The 23,454-nt window shown below is 46.0% G+C and overlaps 1 protein-coding gene across 40 annotated transcripts in view; it reads right to left on the reverse strand.

Moving 5' to 3' along the window:
* Positions 1-23,454, reverse strand: part of LOC106577105 (anaphase-promoting complex subunit 1) — a 59,587-nt gene that overhangs the window by 11,789 nt on the left and 24,344 nt on the right. For 35 of the 40 annotated variants that reach the window (XR_006760352.1, XR_006760383.1, XR_006760353.1 and 32 more), the window contains 6 exons: positions 22,381-22,621; positions 10,707-10,983; positions 10,114-10,200; positions 2,795-2,897; positions 988-1,097; positions 429-888 (listed from right to left, as the gene is read on the reverse strand). The gene's annotated coding sequence lies outside the window, so the exon portion shown is untranslated. Of the gene's footprint in view, positions 1-428; positions 889-987; positions 1,098-2,794; positions 2,898-8,846; positions 10,004-10,113; positions 10,201-10,706; positions 10,984-22,380; positions 22,622-23,454 lie in introns of all 40 variants that reach the window. The other 5 variants (XR_006760366.1, XR_006760385.1, XR_006760362.1 and 2 more) reach the window with 4 other exon arrangements.

Consider the following 23,454-nt stretch of genomic DNA (forward strand, 5'->3'; position numbering starts at 1 on the left):
TAAATTAAGGTTAGGCATAAGGTTAGCAGTGTGGTTAAGATTAGGTTTAAAATCAAATTTTAAGAAGAGAAATTGTAGAAATGGGCGGGATTTATGACTGTGGGTTTAAAAGCTAGTGACGACCTACAATGTGTGAGTGTACAGGATCAGCCATTTTACTCAAATAAAATATTAACGCAACATGTAAAGCGTTTGTCTCATGTTTCATGAGCTGAAATAAAAGATCCCAAAAATCTTGCAAGTCAAGTAAGGCCCGCAACCCCCAAGGAAAATGTGGCGCCCCCCACCTAGGTTGGGAACCACTGACGGAGAGCTCCGGGGGTCTGGCTCAGTGAAAAAGACAGGTCTGTACTGACCTAGAGTACACTGAGATAAGGCAGGTCTGTACTGACCCAGAGTACACTGAGATAAAGCAGGTCTGTACTGACCCAGAGTGCAGTCCAGGAGGAACATGGTGTCTGGAGCTTTCAGCCAAACTGCGTTGGACCTATGAGACGGTGAGAAAGAGGTGTTAATGGAAGCCTGAGCCTATTGTCCAATACGGGAACAGAACCAGGAAAAACCTAAAATGATTCAAAATGACTTTTTCCCCCAGTTATAAGCTATGTGCTAAGGCGCTGGGGTCAAGATGTTCTGTGAGGCACCATGCAAGATTAGATGGGAGATTGAAGAGTCAAATCTAGTAGAACACGGCATTACTTTTCGTTGAAGGGTATCTAAAAATGAGAGAGTGGTGGAATCAATTATCGCCTGTTGTTGGTCTTCAGGTAGATCATAGCCAGGGTCGCTCCAGGACAGGTGACGTCCATGTTGATGACCAGACATCCCCACACTTGGGGCATTCTCAAGTCTCTGGTCATAGTATTCTGTTAGACCATGGTTTTGTGCCTTCAGGAAAAAATGTATTATGTTAGATGGGGGTCAACTGACAGACAGTAGGCCTACAAGTAAGAAAAGTTGTCGTGCTGGTTGCTTTTTGTACTTTACCATGATCTGGTAGCTGGGGGACTTGTGTTTTTCTCTGTTGATACTGGTGTGGGTGCCTCGATGCCCTACCACCATGTAGAGCTGCTCAGGTACATTCAGGTCAGTCATACCTACAGTTGAAGTCAGAAGTTTACATACACTTAGGTTAGAGTCATTAAAAATAGTTTTTCAACCACTCCACAAATTTCTTGTTAACAAACTATAGTTTTGGCAAGTCAGTTAGGACATCTACTTTGTGCATGACAAGTACATTTTCCAACAATTGTTTACAGACAGATTATTTCACTTATAATTCACTGTATCACAATTCCAGTGGGTCAGAAGTTTACATACACTAAGTTGACTGTGCCTTTAAACAGCTTGGAAAATTCCAGAAAATTATGTCATGGCTTTAGAAGCTTCTGATAGGCCAATTGACATAATTTGAGTGAATTGGAGGTGTACTTGGGGATGTATTTCAAGGTCTACCTTCAACCTCAGTGCCTCTTTGCTTGACATCATGGGAAATCAGCCAAGACCTCAGAAAAAAATTGTAGACCTCCACAAATCTGGTTCATCCTTGGGAGCAATTTCCAAAACGCCTGAAGGTACCACGTTCATCTGCACAAACAATAGTATGCAAGTATAAACACCATGGGACCACGCAGCCGTCATACCGCTTAGGAACGAGACACGTTCCGTCTCCTAGAGATGAACGTACTTTGGTGCGAAAAGTGCAAATCAATCTCAGAACAACAGCAAAGGACCTTGTGAAGATGCTGGAGGAAACATTTACAAAAGTATCTATACCCACTGTAAAATGAGTCCTATATCGACATAACCTGAAAGGCCGCTCAGCAAGGAAGAAGACACTGCTCCAAAACCGCTATAAAAAAAAGCCTAGACTATGGTTTGCAACTGCACATGGGGACAAAGACTGTACTTTTTGGAGAAATGTCCTCTGGTCTGATGAAACAAAAATAGAACTGTTTGGCCATAATGACCATCGTTATGTTTGGAGGAAAAAGGGGGAGGCTTGCAACCTGAAGAACACCATCCCAACCCTGAAGCACAGGGTGGCAGCATCATGTTGTAGGGGTACTTTGCTGCAGGAGGGACTGGTGCACTTCACAAAATAGATGGCATCATGAGGGAGGAAAATTATGTGGCTATATTGAAGCAACATCTCAAGACATCAGTCAGGAAGTTAAAGCTTGGTCGTAAATGGGTCTTCTAAATGGACAATGACCCCAAGCATACTGCCAAAGTTGTGGCAAAATGGCTTAAAGACAACAAAGTCAAGGTATTGGAGTGGCCATCATAAAGCCCTGACCTCAATCATATAGAACATTTGTGGGCAGAACTGAAAAAGTGTGTGCGAGCAAGGAGGCCTACAAACCTGACTCAGTTACACCAGCTCTGTCAGGAGGAATGGGCCAAAATGCACCCAACTTATTGTGGGAAGCTTGTGGAAGGCTACAAGTTAACAATTTAAAGGCAATGCTGTCAAATACTAATTGAGTGTATGTAAACTTCTGACCCATTGGGAATGTGATGAAAGAAAAAAAAGCTGAAATAAATCATTCGCTCTACTATTATGACATTTCACATTCTTAAAATAAAGTGTTGATCCTAACTGACCTAAGACAGGGAATTTTTACTAGGATTCAATTTCAGGAATTGTGAAAAACTGAATTTAAATATATTTGGCTAAGGTGTATGTAAACTTTTGACTTCAACTGTATTAGGTTACTGCCATGCATAAAGCATACAATATGGTCTTTAAGATGAGTCCTGAGGGAAGGCTAGCTATACATTGTGTACGCACCCTTTTATTATTTATCAGCCTTTTGAAGTATGAAGAGTGCTTTCTATGCAAGACTTTCTATTTATCGCCGCTCTGCATAAACAGCAGTACAGTTGATAACTTCCTGCAAAACAGTACATCATATAACATTATTACACCAATACATATTTCCAACACAAAATGTTTAAAACCACTATACAACAATATCCCAATGTACACTACCGGTCAAAAGTTTTAGAACACCTACTCATTCAAGGGTTTTTCTTTATTTTTACTATTTTCTACATTGTAGAATAACAGTGAAGACATCAAAACTATGAAATAACACATACGGATTCACGTAGTAACCAAAAAAAGTGTTAAACAAATCAAAATATATTTTATATTTGAGATTCTTCAAAGTCACCACCCTTTGCCTTGATGACAGCTTTGCATACTTTTGGCATTCTCTCAACCAGCTTCACCTGTAATGCTTTTCCAACAGTCTTGAAGGAGTTCCCACATATGCTGAGCACTTGTTGGCTGCTTTTCCTTCACTCTGCGGTCAAACTCATCCCAAACCATCTCAATTGGGTTGAGGTCGGGTGATTGTGGAGGCCAGGTCATCTGATGCAGTACTCCATCACTCTCCTTCTTGGTCAAATAGCCCTTACACAGTCTGGAGGTGTGTTGGGTCATTGTCTTGTTGAAAGACAAAGGATAGTCACACTAAGTGCAAACCAGGTGGGATGGCATATTGCTGCAGAATGCTGTGGTCGCGATGCTGGTTAAGTGTGTCTTGAATTCTAAATAAATCACAGACAGTGTCACCAGAAAAGCACCCCACACCATCACACCTCCTCCTCCATGCTTTATGGTGGGAAATACACATGTGGAGATCATCCATTCACCCACACCATGTCTCACAAAGACACGGCGATTGGAACCAAAAATCTCAAATTTTGACTCCAGACCAAAAGGACAGATTTCCACCGGTCTAATGTCCATTGCTCGTGTTTCTTGGCCCAAGCAAGTCTCTTCTTCTTATTGGTGTCCTTTAGTAGTGGTTTCTTTGCAGCAATTCGACCATGAAGGCCGGATTCACGCAGTCTCCTGTGAACAGTTGATGTTGAGATGTGTCTGTTACTTGAACTCTGTGAAGCATTTATTTGGGCTGCAATTCCTGAGGCTGGTAACTCTAATGAACTTATCCTCTGCAGCAGAGGTAACTCTGGGTCTTCCTTTCCTGTGGCGGTCCTCAGGAGAGCCAGTTTCATCATAGCGCTTGATGGTTTTTGCAACTGCACTTGAAGAAACTTTCAAAGTTTATGAAATTTTCGGATTGACTGACCTTCATGTCTTAAAGTAATAATGGACTGTCGTTACTCTTTGTTTATTTGAGCTGTTCTTGCCATAGTATGGACTTGGTCTTTTACCAAATAGGGCTATCTTTTGTATACCCCTCCCACCTTGTCACAACACAACTGATTGGCTCAAACACATTAAGAAGGAAAGAAATTCCACAGATTAACTTTTAAGAAGGCACACCTGTTAATAGAAATGCATTCCAGGTACCTACCTCATAAAGCTGGTTGAGAGAATGTCAAGAGTGTGCAAAGATGTCATCAAGGCAAAGGGTGGCTACTTTGAAGAATCTCAAATATATTTTGATTTGTTTAACATTTATTTGGTTACTACATGATTCCATATGTGTTATTTCATAGTTTTGATGTCTTCACTATTATTCGACAATGTAGAAAATAGTAAAGAAAAACCCTTGAATGAGTAGGTGTTCTAAAACTTTTGACCAGTAGTGTATGCATGTGTCTGTACCTTTGTGTGTGTGTCTCTTCACAGTCCCTGTTGTTGCATAATGTGTATTTTTACATTTTTAATTCTGATTCTAATGCTTGCGTCAGTTACTTGATGTGGAATAGAGTTCCATTTAGTCATGGCTCTATGTAGTACTGTGCACTGCCTAATAGTCCGTTCTGGACTTGGGGACTGTGACGAGACCTCTGGTGGCATGTGGGGTATGCATGGGTGTCCGAGCTGTGTGCAAGTATTTTAAAAACAGACAGCTCGGTACATTCAGCTTGTCAACACCTCTTACAAAAACAAGTAGTGATGAAGTCAATCTCTCCTCCACTTTCAGCAATGAGAGAATTAGATGCATGTCATTAATGTCAGCTTTCCGTGTACTTGTAAGGGCCAGCCATGCTGCCCTGTTCTGAGCCAACTGCAATTTTCTTAAGTCCCTCTTTGTGGCACCTGACCACACTACTGGACAGTAGCGTCAATGCGACAAAACAAGGGCCTGTAGGACCTGCCTTGTTGATAGTGTTGTTAAGGCAGAGTAGCGCTTCATTATGGACAGACTTCTCCCCATCTTAGCTACTGTTGTATCAATATGTTTTGATCATGACAGGTTACAATCCAGAGCTACTCCAAGCAGTTTAGTCACCTCAACTTGCTCAATTTCCACATTATTCATTATGAGATGTAGTTGAGGTTTAGTGTTTAGTGAATGATTTGTCCCAAATACAACGCTTTTAGTTTTGGAAATATTTAGGACGAACTTATTCTTTGCTACCCATTCCCGAAAGTAACTGCAGCTCTTTGTTAAGTGTTGCAGTCATTTCAGTTGCTGTAGTAGCTGACGTGTATAGTGTTGAGTAATCTGCATACATAGACACACTGGTTTTACTCAAAGAGATGTCGTTATTAAAGATCAAAACATTTAAGGGGCCTAAACAGCTACCTTGGGGAATTCCTGATTCTACCTGGATTATGTTGGAGAGGCTTCCATTAAAGAACACCCGGTGTTCGGTTAGACAAGTAACTCTTTATCCACATTATAGCAGGGGGTGTAAAGCCATAACACATACATTTTTCCAGCAACAGACTATGATCAATAATGTCAAAAATAAGACAGCCCACCCAATCATTTGATCATCAACTTCTCTCAGCCAATCATCAGTCATTTGTGTAAGTGCTATGCATGTTGAGTGTCCTTCCCTATTTATTTTATTTTTTATTTTACCAGGTAAGTTGACTGAGAACACATTCTCATTTACAGCAACGACCTGGGGAATACTTTCAGGGGATAGGAGGGGGATGAATGAGCCAATTGTAAGCTGGGGATGATTAGGTGGCCGTGATGGTATGAGGGACAGCTTGGGAATTTAGCCAGGACACCGGGGTTAACACCCCTACTCTTATGATAAGTGCAATGGGATCTTTAATGACCTCAGAGAGTCAGGACACCCGTTTAACATCCCATCCGAAAGACGGCACCGTATAAGCGTGCTGAAAGTCTTGTAAGCATTGTATCTGGTCAAACACAATTTTTCCCAGAAGTTTACGAAAGGGTTGTTAACCGGCTGATTGGTCAGCTATTTGTGCCAGTAAATATCGTCCACTATTATCCTCAGTAATTTTCCATCCAGATTGTCAGACCCCGGTGGTTTGTCATTGTTGATAGACAACAATTTTTTCACCTCTCCCACATTGACTTTACGGAATTCAAAAATAAAATTCTTGTCTTTCATAATATGGTCAGATATACTTGGATGTGTAGTGTCAGCGTTTGTTGCTGGCATGTCATACCTAAGTTTGCTTATCTTGCCAATGAAAAAGTAATGAAAAGTAGTTGGCAATTTCAGTGGGTTTTGTAATGAATGAGCCATCTGAATCAATGAATGCTCCATCAGAGTTAGCCTTTTTTCCCAACATTTTATTTAAGGAGCTGCAAAGATTTTTACTATCATTCTTTATATCATTTCATTCTGTTTCATAGTATAGTTTATTTGTTTTTGTATTTAGTTTAATCACATGATTTCTTAATTTGCAGGACGTTTGCCAATCGGTTGTGCTGACAGACTTATTTACCATACCTTTTGCCTCATCCCTCTCAACCATACAAGTTTTCAATTCCTCATCAATCCAAGGGGATTTAAAAGTTTTTACAGTCATTTTCTTAATGGGTGCGTGCTTATTAGTAACTGGAGTAAGCAATTTCATAAATGTGTCAAGTGCAGCATCTGGTTGCTCCTCATTACACACCACAGACCAGCAAATATTCTTTACATCAACAACATATAAATCACTACAAAACTTATTGTATGACCCTGACGGGGCTGCAGTGGAGCAGGTTGAGAGCTTCCAGTTCCTTGGTGTCCACATCACCAACAAACTGGAATGGTCCAAACACACCAAGACAGTTGTGAAGAGGGCACGACAAAGGCTATTCCCCCTCAGGAGACTAAAAAGATTTGGCATAGGTCCTCAGATCCTCAAAAGGTTCTACAGCTGCAACATCGAGAGCATCCTGACTGGTTGCATCACTGCCGGGTACGACAATTGCTCGGCCTCCGACCACAAGGCACTACAGAGGGTAGTGTGTACGGCCCAGTACATCACTGGGGCTAAGCTGCCTGCCACCCAGGACCTCTACACCAGGCGGTGTCAGAGGAAGGCCCTAGAAATTGTCAACAACCCCAGCCATAGAATGTTCTCTCTACTACCGCATGGCAAGCGGTACCGGAGCGCCAAGTCTAGGACCAAAAGGCTTCTCAACAGTTTTTACCCCCAAACCATAAGACTCCTGAATAAGTAATCAAATGGCTACCCGGACTATTTGCATTGCCCCTCCCCCCAACCCCTATTTTACGCTGCTGCTACTCTCTGTTTATCATATATGCATAGTCACTTTAACCATACCTACATGTACATACTACCTCAATTATCCCGACTAACCGGTGCCCACGCACATTGGCTACCCGGACTATCTGCATTGTGTCCCGCCACCCACCAACACCTCTTTTTTATGCTGCTGCTACTCTCTCTTTATCATATATGCATAGTCACTTTAACCATACCTACATGTACATACTAACTCAATTAGCCCGACTAACTGGTGCCTGTATATAGCCTCGCAACTGTATATAGCCTCGCTACAATTGTATTTATTTCTTTACTAATCTATTGTTCACCTAATACCTATTTTTTTACTTAAAAATCACACTGTTGGTTAGGGCCTGTAAGTAAGCATTTCACTCTAAGGTCTACACCTGTTGTATTCGGCGCACGTGACAAATAAACTTTGATTTGATCTCATACACTATATTAGGCCCAGCCTTTGGAACTTTGGTTTTCCTAGATATGGCTACTATATTGTGATCACTACATCCTTGGATACTGCTTTAAAGCATTAGTAAAGATGTGATCAATACACGTTGATGGTTTCATTCCTGTGCTGTCTGTAAATAACCTAGTAGGTTGACCAAAAACCTGAATCAGGTTGCAGGCACTGGTTACAGTTTAACGTTTTTTTTTCCCTGAGTGGGCAGATTGGCTCTCATCAATCAATATTTAAAATCACCCAGAAAATATACTTCTCTGTTGATATCATATACATTATCAAGTATTTCACACGTATTATCCAGACTGTTAGCAGTTGGAAGTCTATAGCAGCTTCCCACAATAATGGGCTTAAGGTGAGGCAGATGAACCTGTAGCCATATTACTTCAACAGTATTTAACATGAGATCGTCTACAAGCTTTACAGGAATGTGGTTCTGAATATACACTGCAACCCCGCTCCCGTTAGCATTTCTGTCTTTTCGGTAGATGTTTTAACCATGTATTGCTACCACTGTATCAAATATATTATCTAAGTGAATTTCAGAGATAGTCAGAAAATGAATGTCATCTGTTACAAGCAAGCATTTTTAGCACTTTTCTAGGTTGCTTGATTGTTTTTAATGCTTTACTGGGAAGCTTATCAGAAGTAGACTTGCTCATGTTATTTATATTGGAGCTGATAGTGCAGGGTGAGCTGCACACAGTGGTCTTCCTACTAGGGCACACTGCGTCAGTGCTAACAGTATAACTCTGATTCATAGGCCCATGATTACTGCATACAATCGCTGTAGGATCAACAGAGGTAGTCAGCGCAATTAGGGGAACATAAATTAAAGTTACATACATTGCATCTGCCAACGCCCCTAGGATAATGTACATTTGATGCAGCATTATGACGACTCATTGTCACAATGGTAGGGATTAACTGAGCTGGTCTTGGATCATTTACCAGTCATTGTTTCAACGCAGCCTTGAAGTCCAGGAGCTAAGATGATTTGGACTCTGTCATTCCTGTAGAGTATCTTCTGTTTCCAGAAGGTGTCAAAGTTATCAATAAAAGTGATTCCAGCAGAGCTACAGTAGCCTTTTAGCCAGATGTGTAATGCCAGTAGCCTGCTGAATCATTCACACCCGCGGCCCAACGGTGGTACTGGATCTGAAATTATGCTAAAATCAGTTCTTTAAAGTCCATTTTCAAATGTTCCGAGCTAGCCCTCCTGATGTCGTTTGACCCCACATGGACTACGACAGTGTCAGCTCCCGGCATCTGTGGTAGAACAGTCGGAAGCAGCCTTGTTATGTCCTGTACTCGTGCTCCTGGGTAGCACAGGGTTTTTGCCTTGGGGACCGAGATGTTTCTCACCATAGAGCTGCCTATGACGACTGCTGGTGATGTTGAATGGGCCAGTCTCCCAGGCAGCCTCACGGTCTGATGATTGTGGGAGCTCTAGGGATCTGAACCAGAGGTAGAAGCAACCAGAGAGGGAGACAGAACAGAAGACAAAGACGCAGGTACCTCTGGATCTGATCTTGAATGGGAAGCCCCTAAGGAAGATGGCGCCGGAACCTCTGGATCCAGGGCGGCAAAGTCATTTCTGGTCTGTGTCAGGTCCAGGCTTAATATCTCCATGGAGACCCCTGTTGCCAGAGGATGCTTTCTTCGACTTCCACGGCGAGTGACGTACCTCCATAGCTGGTTGGTTGGGTTGAGAACAGCTCTGTTCTCCAGGGATGGGGGAGGCCCCTTCGGGGATGGAGCCCTGCTGAGCACCGGCCAGTCGGCCGTGGAGAGCCGACACAGAGGCGACACTTCAACCAGATCGGCACGTGGATTCCCCAGTAGCTTGTGTAGGTTTGCTACCTGCTTGCTAAGAGTATCCACTTTGACCCTGTAGTCCTCCGCAAGAAAACAGATGCTACATTAAAAGTCAGCGCGGTCCCCATTGTCCCGGAACAAAGCAAAGTAAACACAGCTCCTGCAGCACTGGAAACGTTTAATAGTGACCTCCATTTGAGACCACCGAGCCAGCTAGGCTAGCTGGGCTTCCGTGTCTCTTCCCCTATCCGGAATCTGGCAGGACCCCGGGACAGCAGCGCTCACAGCAACTAAGCCCAGAGCCGCAGGATCAAAAATAAAAGTATTTAAAAACAAAATGTACAAGGAAACACTGTCAGCTTTACAGTAAGGTAAGTGCAGTGTGATCTACTAGACATACCTTCAGCCAGACCATACCCAGGGCCAGCACAGGGAGTAGGGCTCTCTGTCTGCGCAGTACTCCATCTCAGGACCAGGGGGAGTCCACCTGCAGGAAGATGCAACATCATCTATTCACTTCAATGATATTTATTTCAATTTTTTCTTGAGAAAATTTAGCTTTGAGGATTAAGCTTGCTCCAAAATGTGTCAGCAAAAAGACAGTTGAAGGTTATTGAGCTGCCGCCCTGAAAGATTTTTGAAATTTCAGTTGTACATTCCTAGGACTGAGCATCCCTTCAGCGATCCAGACATTCAAAAAATATTTGTTAGCTTATGTCATGGTAAAGTCAATGAGAAAGGAATTTTATAAAGCCATAAAGGGTGACATAACAGTTCCCTATGTAGGGTACATTTCTAAATGTGACAAACGCTATAGGCTATCTATACCCAAAAAGAATGTGCTTTATAAGGGCTGACATAACACATGCTAATTAAGATGCTGATATGAGATTCAAAACAGTTTGTGTATTGTATAGTAGGTCATCCTCCCTGCAAATTAAATATCCCTATTGGACAACAACGTACGTCATTCGAGACGTAGGTCTTACTAACCGATCTCAGCGAGCACACCTCTGCGTTGTGGCGGTGGCCCGTGTCCTGGAAGACCAGGCCGATGCCCAGCACGGCCGCCACCTGCACGTTGTGTGGTACGTCCAGCTCAGTGGAGGTGGGTGGGAGTAGTGCGGGGATGCTCAGCAGGTGGGTGATTGACACGTCCATGGTGCTCAGCTTGGCTGCAGACACACCCAGTAGCAGCCCGATGCTCGGCATGTCATGGCAGCCATTTTAATTAGTCCTCCATGGACTTCCTACTCAGCGGGGATCACTTCTTTAATAACAGAGAGATTATGACTTGAATGAGTGACTGTAGGGCTGAATGGGTGTTGAGTATAAAACAACAAGGTTATAACAGATCACAGCTCTTTGCTCAGCATATGCTGAGTGAGGACAATTTTTCGGCCTGTTCCTCTTTTTGGAGGAACCAAACTACACTGTATGAAAGTAGTTGTTTTCTCCATCATCACACAAATGACAAAGGAAACTAATGATAATATTTGAAAGTACTAATTTTGCATACATCACCTGACCCCTTTCATAGTTCAATCCTTCAACATTAATTTTCACCTATCAAAGGCTGCTGTATTAGACCATAACAGTACCAGCAGCAGACCTTTAAAATGTCGCACGTTGATGTGGTCAAATATAGGCTCATCTTTCCTGGCAGAGGTGAAATGCTAGCAAGAATGAGAATAGTAGTAAAAGTGATTACTATATATATTCTAGTAAATAACCACTGATCTTGCCTGAGCTAAGAGATGTGATAGATATGACCACGTGGCCTTCTTTCGTAGAAATGAGAAAGTTGCTATGCATCACTGCCAGGGAAAAGTCAAAGTGAAACTCTCCTCTGAGAGCACGGAGACCTTCCCACTTTCATGTGAGAAAAATAACAGGATGCTCAGAGACAAATTCTTCTAAAACCAATGCAATCTAGAGAAAGCTTAAAAACACTTAATGAGAAAAAGTACTCCACTTCACTCAACTCCAGAGCAGCTGGTGGCTTTACTGGCCTTTCTCAGAATGAGGACTGCAGAAGTGACTTGGTTTGTGGTGAGCGAAAACATGTGTGAGTGTGACTGACTCTGTGTGTGTGTGTGTGTGTGTGTGTGTGTGACTATGCGTGACTGACTGACTGACTGTGCGTGACTGACTGACTGACTGTGCGTGTGTCTGACTGACTGACTGACTGACTGTGTGTGTCTGACTGACTGACTGTGTGTGTCTGACTGACTGACTGTGTGTGTCTGACTGACTGACTGTGTGTGTGTGTGTCTGACTGACTGTGTGTGTGTGTGTCTGACTGACTGTGTGTGTGTGTGTCTGACTGACTGTGTGTGTGTGTGTGTCTGACTGACTGACTGTGTGTGTGTGTGTGTCTGACTGACTGACGTGTGTGTGTGTGTGTGTGTCTGACTGACTGTGTGTGTGTGTGTGTCTGACTGACTGACTGACTGTGTGTGTGTGTGTGTCTGACTGACTGACTGTGTGTGTGTGTGTGTGTGTCTGACTGACTGACTGTGTGTGTGTGTGTCTGACTGACTGACTGTGTGTGTGTGTGTCTGACTGACTGACTGTGTGTGTGTGTGTCTGACTGACTGACTGTGTGTGTGTGTGTCTGACTGACTGACTGTGTGTGTGTGTGTCTGACTGACTGACTGTGTGTGTGTGTGTCTGACTGACTGACTGTGTGTGTGTGTGTCTGACTGACTGACTGTGTGTGTGTCTGACTGACTGACTGTGCGTGTGTCTGACTGACTGACTGTGTGTGTGTCTGACTGACTGACTGTGCGTGTGACTGACTGACTGACTGTGCGTGTGACTGACTGACTGTGTGTGTCTGACTGACTGACTGACTGACTGTGTGTGTCTGACTGACTGACTGTGTGTGTGTGTGTGTGTCTGACTGACTGACTGTGTGTGTGTGTGTGTCTGACTGACTGTGTGTGTGTGTGTGTGTGTCTGACTGACTGTGTGTGTGTGTGTGTCTGACTGACTGTGTGTGTGTGTGTCTGACTGACTGACTGTGTGTGTGTGTGTCTGACTGACTGACTGTGTGTGTGTGTGTCTGACTGACTGACTGACTGTGTGTGTGTCTGACTGACTGACTGACTGTGTGTGTGTCTGACTGACTGACTGACTGTGTGTGTGTCTGACTGACTGACTGACTGTGTGTGTGTCTGACTGACTGACTGTGTGTGTGTCTGACTGACTGACTGTGTGTGTGTCTGACTGACTGACTGTGTGTGTGTCTGACTGACTGACTGTGTGTGTGTCTGACTGACTGACTGTGTGTGTGTCTGACTGACTGACTGTGTGTGTGTCTGACTGACTGACTGTGTGTGTGTCTGACTGACTGACTGTGTGTGTGTCTGACTGACTGTGTGTGTGTGTCTGACTGACTGTGTGTGTGTGTGTCTGACTGACTGTGTGTGTGTGTGTGTCTGACTGACTGTGTGTGTGTCTGACTGACTGACTGAGTGTGTGTGTGTGTGTGTGACTGACTGACTGACTGAGTGTGTGTGTGTGTGACTGACTGACTGTGTGTGTGTCTGACTGACTGACTGTGTGTGTGTCTGACTGACTGACTGTGTGTGTGTCTGACTGACTGACTGTGTGTGTGTCTGACTGACTGACTGTGTGTGTGTGTGTGTGTGTCTGACTGACTGTGTGTGTGTGTGTCTGACTGACTGTGTGTGTGTGTGTGTCTGACTGACTGACTGACTGTGTGTGTGTGTGTGTGTCTGACTGACTGTGTGTGTGTGTGTGTCTGACTGACTGACTGACTGTGTGTGTGTGTGTGTGTCTGACTGACTGACTGTGTGTGTGTGTGTGTGTGTCTGACTGACTGACTGTGTGTGTGTGTGTCTGACTGACTGACTGTGTGTGTGTGTGTCTGACTGACTGACTGTGTGTGTGTGTGTCTGACTGACTGTGTGTGTGTGTGTCTGACTGACTGACTGTGTGTGTGTGTGTGTCTGACTGACTGACTGTGTGTGTGTCTGACTGACTGACTGTGTGTGTGTCTGACTGACTGACTGTGTGTGTGTCTGACTGACTGACTGTGCGTGTGTCTGACTGACTGACTGACTGACTGTGTGTGTCTGACTGACTGACTGTGTGTGTCTGACTGTGTGTGTGTGTGTGTCTGACTGACTGTGTGTGTGTGTGTGTGTGTGTCTGACTGACTGTGTGTGTGTGTGTGTGTGTGTCTGACTGACTGTGTGTGTGTGTGTGTCTGACTGACTGACTGTGTGTGTGTGTGTCTGACTGACTGACTGTGTGTGTGTCTGACTGACTGACTGACTGTGTGTGTGTCTGACTGACTGACTGACTGTGTGTGTGTGTGTGTGTGTCTGACTGACTGACTGTGTGTGTGTCTGACTGACTGACTGTGTGTGTGTCTGACTGACTGACTGTGTGTGTGTCTGACTGACTGACTGTGTGTGTGTCTGACTGACTGGCTGTGTGTGTGTCTGACTGACTGACTGTGTGTGTGTCTGACTGACTGACTGTGTGTGTGTCTGACTGACTGACTGTGTGTGTGTCTGACTGACTGACTGTGTGTGTGTCTGACTGACTGACTGTGTGTGTGTCTGACTGACTGACTGTGTGTGTGTGTCTGACTGACTGTGTGTGTGTGTCTGACTGACTGTGTGTGTGTGTCTGACTGACTGTGTGTGTGTGTGTCTGACTGACTGTGTGTGTGTCTGACTGACTGACTGAGTGTGTGTGTGTGTGTGACTGACTGACTGACTGAGTGTGTGTGTGTGTGACTGACTGACTGTGTGTGTGTCTGACTGACTGACTGTGTGTGTGTCTGACTGACTGACTATGTGTGTGTCTGACTGACTGACTGTGTGTGTGTCTGACTGACTGACTGTGTGTGTGTCTGACTGACTGTGTGTGTGTGTCTGACTGACTGACTGTGTGTGTGTCTGACTGACTGACTGTGTGTGTGACTGACTGACTGACTGTGTGTGTGTGACTGACTGACTGACTGACTGTGTGTGTGACTGACTGACTGTGTGTGTGACTGACTGACTGTGTGTGTGACTGACTGACTGAGTGTGTGTGACTGACTGAGTGTGTGTGTGTGTGACTGACTGACTGACTGAGTGTGTGTGTGTGTGACTGAGTGTGTGTGTGTGTGACTGACTGACTGACTGACTGACTGACTGACTGAGTGTGTGTGTGTGTGACTGACTGACTGACTGACTGACTGACTGACTGACTGACTGTGTGTGACTGACTGAGTGTGTGAGTGTGTGTGTGTGACTGACTGACTGACTGACTGAGTGTGTGTGACTGACTGACTGACTGACTGACTGACTGACTGACTGTGTGTGTGACTGACTGACTGACTGAGTGTGTGTGTGTGTGTGTGTCTGACTGACTGACTGACTGTGTGTGTGTGTGACTGACTGACTGATTGTGTGTGTGTGTGTGTGTGTGTGTGTGTGTGACTGACTGACTGACTGTGTGTGTGTGTGACTGACTGACTGAGTGTGTGTGACTGACTGACTGACTGACTGTGTGTGTGTGTGACTGACTGACTGTGTGTGTGTGTGACTGACTGTGTGTGTGTGTGACTGACTGACTGTGTGTGTGTGTGACTGACTGACTGAGTGTGTGTGTGACTGACTGACTGACTGAGTGTGTGTGTGTGTGTATGTGACTGACTGAGTGTGTGTGTGTGTGACTGACTGACTGACTGACTGACTGACTGTGTGTGTGTCTGAGTCAGACACACAGTCAGTCAGAAACACACACACACAGTCAGTCAGACACACACACACAGTCAGACACACACACACACAGTCAGTCAGTCAGACACACACAGTCAGTCACACACAGTCAGACACACACAGTCAGTCACTCAGACACAAACACACAGTCAGTCACACACACAGAGTCAGTCAGTCAGTCACACACACAGAGTCAGTCAGTCAGTCACACACACAGAGTCAGTCAGTCAGACACACACACACACACAGTCAGTCAGACACACACAGTCAGTCAGTCAGTCAGTCAGACACAGTCAGTCAGTCAGACACACACACACACACACACACACACACACACAGAGTCAGTCAGTCAGATACACACAGTCAGTCAGTCAGTCAGACACAGTCAGTCAGACACACACAGTCAGTCAGACACACAGTCAGTCAGTCAGACACACACAGTCAGTCAGACACACACAGTCAGTCAGTCAGACACACAGACACACACACAGTCAGTCAGTCAGTCAGTGACTGACTGACTGACTGACTGACTGTGTGTCTGACTGACTGTGTGTGTGTGTGTATGTCTGACTGACTGACTGACTGACTGACTGACTGAGTGTGTGTGTCTGACTGACTGTGTGTGTGACTGACTGAGTGTGTGACTGACTGAGTGTGTGACTGACTGACTGACTGAGTGTGTGACTGACTGACTGACTGAGTGTGTGACTGACTGACTGTGTGTGTGTGACTGACTTGTGTGTGTGTGTGTGACTGACTGTGTGTGTGTGTGTGTGACTGACTGACTGAGTGTGACTGACTGACTGAGTGTGACTGACTGACTGTGTGACTGACTGACTGACTGTGTGTGTGACTGACTGACTGACTGTGTGACTGACTGTGTGTGTGTGTGACTGACTGACTGACTGTGTGACTGACTGTGTGTGTGTGTGACTGACTGACTGACTGACTGACTGACTGACTGACTGACTGACTGACAGTGTGTGACTGACTGAGTGTGTGACTGACTGACTGTGTGACTGACTGACTGAGTGACTGTGTGACTGACTGACTGACTGAGTGTGTGACTGACTGACTGACTGAGTGTGTGACTGACTGACTGACTGAGTGTGTGACTGACTGACTGACTGAGTGTGTGACTGACTGACTGACTGACTGACTGAGTGTGTGACTGACTGACTGACTGACTGACTGAGTGTGTGACTGACTGACTGACTGACTGACTGAGTGTGTGACTGACTGACTGACTGACTGACTGAGTGTGTGACTGACTGACTGACTGACTGACTGAGTGTGTGACTGACTGACTGACTGACTGACTGAGTGTGTGACTGACTGACTGACTGACTGACTGAGTGTGTGACTGACTGACTGACTGACTGACTGAGTGTGTGACTGACTGACTGACTGACTGAGTGTGTGACTGACTGACTGACTGACTGACTGAGTGTGTGACTGAGTGTGTGACTGACTGACTGAGTGTGTGACTGAGTGTGTGACTGACTGACTGAGTGTGTGACTGACTGACTGTGTGTGTGTGTGTGTGTGACTGACTGAGTGTGTGTGTGTGTGTGACTGACTGAGTGTGTGTGTGTGTGTGTGTGTGTGACTGACTGACTGACTGTGTGTGTGTGTGACTGACTGACTGTGTGTGTGTGTGTGTGACTGACTGACTGACTGACTGACTGACTGTGTGTGTGACTGACTGTGTGTGTGTGTGTGTGACTGACTGACTGACTGTGTGTGTGTGACTGACTGACTGACTGTGTGTGTGTGTGTGACTGACTGACTGACTGTGTGTGTGTGTGTGACTGACTGACTGTGTGTGTGTGTGTGTGACTGACTGACTGTGTGTGTGTGTGTGACTGACTGACTGTGTGTGTGTGTGTGACTGACTGACTGACTGACTGACTGTGTGTGACTGACTGACTGACTGTGTGTGACTGACTGACTGTGTGTGTGACTGACTGACTGACTGTGTGTGACTGACTGACTGTGTGTGTGACTGACTGACTGTGTGTGTGTGACTGACTGACTGACTGACTGTGTGTGACTGACTGACTGACTGTGTGTGTGACTGACTGACTGACTGTGTGTGTGACTGACTGACTGACTGACTGTGTGTGTGACTGACTGACTGACTGTGTGTGTGTGACTGACTGACTGACTGTGTGTGTGTGTGACTGACTGACTGACTGTGTGACTGACTGTGTGTGTGTGTGTGACTGACTGACTGACTGACTGACTGTGTGTGTGACTGACTGTGTGTGTGTGTGACTGACTGACGGTGTGTGACTGACTGACTGTGTGTGACTGACTGACTGTGTGTGTCTGACTGACTGTGTGTGTGTGTCTGACTGATTGACTGACTGTGTGTGTGTGTCTGACTGACTGACTGACTGTGTGTGTCTGACTGACTGACTGTGTGTGTCTGACTGACTGACTGTGTGTGTCTGACTGACTGACTGACTGACTGTGTGTGTGACTGACTGACTGTGTGTGTGTGACTGACTGACTGACTGTGTGTGTGTGTGACTGACTGACTGACTGACTGTGTGTGTGTGACTGACTGACTGACTGACTGTGTGTGTGACTGACTGACTGACTGTGTGACTGACTGTGTGTGTGTGTGTGACTGACTGACTGTGTGTGTGTGACTGACTGTGTGTGTGTGTGTGACTGACTGACTGTGTGACTGACTGTGTGTGTGTGTGTGACTGACTGACTGACTGACTGACTGACTGTGTGTGTGACTGACTGTGTGTGTGTGACTGACTGACTGACGGTGTGTGACTGACTGACTGACGGTGTGTGACTGACTGTGTGTGTCTGACTGACTGTGTGTGTCTGACTGACTGTGTGTGTCTGACTGACTGTGTGTGTCTGACTGACTGTGTGTCTGACTGACTGTGTGTGTGTGTGTGTCTGACTGATTGACTGACTGTGTGTGTGTGTGACTTATTGACTGAGTGACTGACTGAGTGTGTGTCTGACTGACTGACTGACTGTGTGTGTCTGACTGACTGACTGTGTGTGTCTGACTGACTGACTGACTGTGTGTGTGTGTGTCTGACTGACTGACTGAGTGTGTGTGTGTGTCTGACAGACTGACTGTGTGTGTGTGTGTGTCTGACAGACACACACACACACACACACACACACACACACACACACACACACACAGTCAGACACACACACACACAGTCAGTCAGACACACACACACACAGTCAGACACACAGTCAGTCAGACACACACACACACACAGTCAGTCAGACACACACACACAGTCAGACACACAGTCAGACACACACACACACACAGTCAGTCACTCAGACACACACAGTCAGTCACTCAGACACACACAGTCAGTCACTCAGACACACACACACACACAGTCAGTCAGACACACACACACAGTCAGTCAGTCAGACACACACACACACAGTCAGTCACACACACACACACACAGTCAGTCAGACACACACACACACACACAGTCAGTCAGACACACACACACACAGTCAGTCACTCAGACACACACACACACACAGTCAGTCACTCAGACACACACACACACAGTCAGTCACTCAGACACACACACACACAGTCAGTCAGTCAGTCAGTCACACACAGTCAGTCAGACACACACAGTCAGTCAGACACACACACAGTCAGTCAGACACACACAGTCAAACACACAGTCAAACACACAGTCAGACACACACACACACACAGTCAGTCACTCAGACACACACACACACACACACAGTCAGTCAGTCACTCACACAGTCAGTCAGTCAGTCACAGTCAGTCAGTCAGAGACACACACACAGTCAGTCAGTCAGACACACACACACAGTCAGTCAGACACACACACACAGTCAGTCAGACACACACACACAGTCAGTCAGTCAGACACACAGTCAGTCAGTCAGACACACAGTCAGTCAGACACACAGTCACTCAGTCAGACACACAGTCACTCAGTCAGACACACAGTCAGTCAGTCAGACACACACACACAGTCAGTCAGTCAGACACACACACACAGTCAGACACACACACACAGTCAGTCAGTCAGTCAGACACACACACACACAGTCAGTCAGTCAGTCAGACACACACAGTCAGTCAGTCAGTCAGACACACACACAGTCAGTCAGTCAGACACACACAGTCAGTCAGTCAGTCAGTCAGTCAGTCAGACACACACACAGTCAGTCAGTCAGTCAGACACACACACAGTCAGTCAGTCAGTCAGACACACACACAGTCAGTCAGTCAGTCAGTCAGACTGACTGTGTGTGTGTGACTGACTGACTGACTGACTGACTGGGTGACTGACTGACTGAGTGTGTGACTGACTGACTGACTGAGTGTGTGACTGACTGACTGAGTGTGTGACTGACTGACTGAGTGTGTGACTGACTGACTGAGTGTGTGACTGACTGACTGAGTGTGTGACTGTGTGACTGACTGTGTGTGTGTCTGACTGACTGACTGACTGTGTGTGTGTCTGACTGACTGACTGACTGTGTGTGTGTCTGACTGACTGACTGACTGTGTGTGTGTGTGACTGACTGACTGTGTGTGTGTGTGACTGACTGACTGTGTGTGTGTGACTGACTGACTGAGTGAGTGTGACTGACTGACTGAGTGAGTGTGACTGACTGACTGAGTGAGTGTGTGACTGACTGACTGAGTGTGTGACTGACTGACTGAGTGTGTGACTGACTGAGTGTGTGACTGTGTGACTGACTGACTGACTGTGTGACTGACTGTGTGTGTGACTGACTGAGTGACTGACTGTGTGTGTGTGTGACTGACTGACTGACTGACTGTGTGTGTGTGACTGACTGACTGTGTGTGTGTGACTGACTGACTGTGTGTGTGTGACTGACTGACTGACTGTGTGTGTGTGTGACTGACTGACTGACTGTGTGTGTGTGTGACTGACTGACTGTGTGTGTGTGACTGACTGACTGTGTGTGTGTGACTGACTGACTGTGTGTGTGTGACTGACTGACTGTGTGTGTGTGACTGACTGTGTGTGTGTGTGTGACTGACTGTGTGTGTGTGTGACTGACTGTGTGTGACTTGTGTGTGTGTGACTGACTTGTGTGTGTGTGACTTGTGTGTGTGTGACTGACTGTGTGTGTGTGACTGACTGTGTGTGTGTGACTGACTGTGTGTGTGTGACTGACTGTGTGTGTGTGACTGACTGTGTGTGTGTGACTGACTGTGTGTGTGTGACTGACTGACTGACTGTGTGTGTGTGACTGACTGACTGTGTGTGTGTGACTGACTGTGTGTGTGTGACTGACTGACTGTGTGTGTGTGTGACTGACTGTGTGTGTGTGTGACTGACTGTGTGTGTGTGTGTGTGACTGATTGACTGACTGTGTGTGTGTGTGTGTGACTGATTGACTGACTGTGTGTGTGTGTGTGTGACTGATTGACTGACTGTGTGTGTGTGTGTGTGTGACTGATTGACTGACAGTGTGACTGACTGACTGTGTGTGTGACTGACTGACTGACAGTGTGACTGACTGACTGTGTGTGTGTGTGTGTGACTGACTGACTGACTGTGTGTGTGTGTGTGTGACTGACTGACTGTGTGTGTGTGTGTGACTGACTGACTGACTGACTGTGTGTGTGTGACTGACTGACTGACTGACTGTGTGTGTGTGACTGACTGACTGACTGACTGTGTGTGTGTGACTGACTGACTGACTGACTGTGTGTGTGTGACTGACTGACTGACTGACTGTGTGTGTGACTGACTGACTGACTGACTGTGTGTGTGTGTGACTGACTGACTGACTGTGTGTGTGTGTGTGTGACTGACTGACTGACTGTGTGTGTGTGTGTGTGACTGACTGACTGACTGTGTGTGTGTGTGTGACTGACTGACTGACTGTGTGTGACTGACTGACTGCGTGTGACTGACTGACTGCGTGTGACTGACTGACTGCGTGTGACTGACTGACTGCGTGTGACTGTGTGTGTGTGTGTGACTGACTGTGTGTGTGTGTGTGACTGACTGACTGACTGTGTGTGTGTGACTGACTGTCTGACTGTGTGTGTGTGACTGACTGTGTGTGTGTGTGACTGACTGACTGACTGACTGTGACTGACTGACTGTGTGTGTGTGTGACTGACTGACTGTGTGTGTCTGACTGACTGTGTGTGTGTCTGACTGATTGACTGACTGTGTGTGTGTGTGACTGATTGACTGTGTGTGTGACTGACTGATTGACTGTGTGTGTGACTGACTGACTGACTGTGTGTGTGTGACTGACTGACTGACTGTGTGTGTGTGACTGACTGACTGACTGACTGTGTGTGTGTGACTGACTGACTGACTGTGTGTGTGTGACTGACTGACTGACTGTGTGTGTGTGACTGACTGACTGACTGTGTGTGTGTGACTGACTGACTGACTGTGTGTGTGTGACTGACTGACTGACTGTGTGTGTGTGACTGACTGACTGACTGTGTGTGTGTGACTGACTGACTGACTGTGTGTGTGACTGACTGACTGACTGTGTGTGTGTGACTGACTGACTGACTGTGTGTGTGTGACTGACTGACTGACTGTGTGTGTGTGACTGACTGACTGACTGTGTGTGTGTGACTGACTGACTGACTGTGTGTGTGTGACTGACTGACTGACTGACTGTGTGTGTGTGACTGACTGACTGACTGACTGTGTGTGTGTGACTGACTGACTGCGTGTGTGTGACTGACTGACTGCGTGTGTGTGACTGACTGACTGCGTGTGTGTGACTGACTGACTGCGTGTGTGTGACTGACTGCGTGTGACTGACTGACTGCGTGTGACTGACTGACTGCGTGTGACTGACTGACTGCGTGTGACTGAGTGTGTGTGTGTGTGTGTGTTTGCATGCACACTCACCTCGGTGAAGTAGTCATGTAGGTTGAGTGTGGCCAGCTTGCTGAGGTGTCCGTTGAGGCCCAGAGCCATGAAGAAGCCTGCGTACTCATTGGCCTGATCAGGGCTCTTGGGCATGTTGTAGGTGATGCAGGCAGTCCACCTGGGAGGCCTGGGGCGATCTTCAGGCCCGCAGCCACCCTGTTGTGAAAGCTGGACCAGCTCGTCATGTTGGGAAGAAGGTCAATGTTCCCGCTGTTCAGATCTACCACCACAAACACAGCATTCCATATCAGATTGTGATCAATCCTACACGCATGCATTCTCGACTTACATTCAGACCGCAATCACACTGACACCAAAGACCAATGTAAACATGGCCTGCTGGGCTCTAAATATATTTCTGCTCAGCAGAGTGATCACACACATTGCATTATTTGTCTTGCCCTAAAACACTTAAACATCAGCTATAATTATGGCTCCAGACTTACTGAAGTGAGCCTTGTGTGAGCTTTCTTGTGGGCTGCTGTTCAAAACGCACCCAGACATGGAACTTATATAGACGGAGTAAAGCCTTTTACTGAGATCTTCAAAGACCTTCAAAGGAAAAACATACTCCTGTACTTGATGCTTTGTCATAACTAGTTGTGTTAACGTGTTTGAAGACACAGACTAGGCGTCCACCCACTCTGCCCGGAGGGGGTGAAAACAAGCTTTGGTGATGAAATTTCACTTCCATATTTGTCTTGGTAAAAATACATTCTACCAAGACAAATATGATTTTATTCATGTTCTTAATCGTTCAGTGGGGTCTTTCTCTGGCTTATAATTAACATTATATCCAAAAAGTAAGATTCCGTAAGCTAATAAATCTGATAATAAGCAGCGAGCTCTGTTCACAGAGTGGTGTTGCCTTCTTGCAGTGACTTGAGGATTTTCCATGTAGCAGTGGTCGCCTATAAAGTTATTTCCAGGGCGTCACAAAATTCTAAATTAGCATGACACGAGCTGAATTCAATTTAGAAAGGCTTTGAGAATCAAAAAATTAAAAACTTGGTATACACTCAGTGCTCCGTCCACATTTCACAGAGACGCGCT

Source organism: Salmo salar, chromosome ssa18, assembly GCF_905237065.1.
Source record: "Salmo salar chromosome ssa18, Ssal_v3.1, whole genome shotgun sequence".
NCBI lineage: Eukaryota > Metazoa > Chordata > Actinopteri > Salmoniformes > Salmonidae > Salmo > Salmo salar.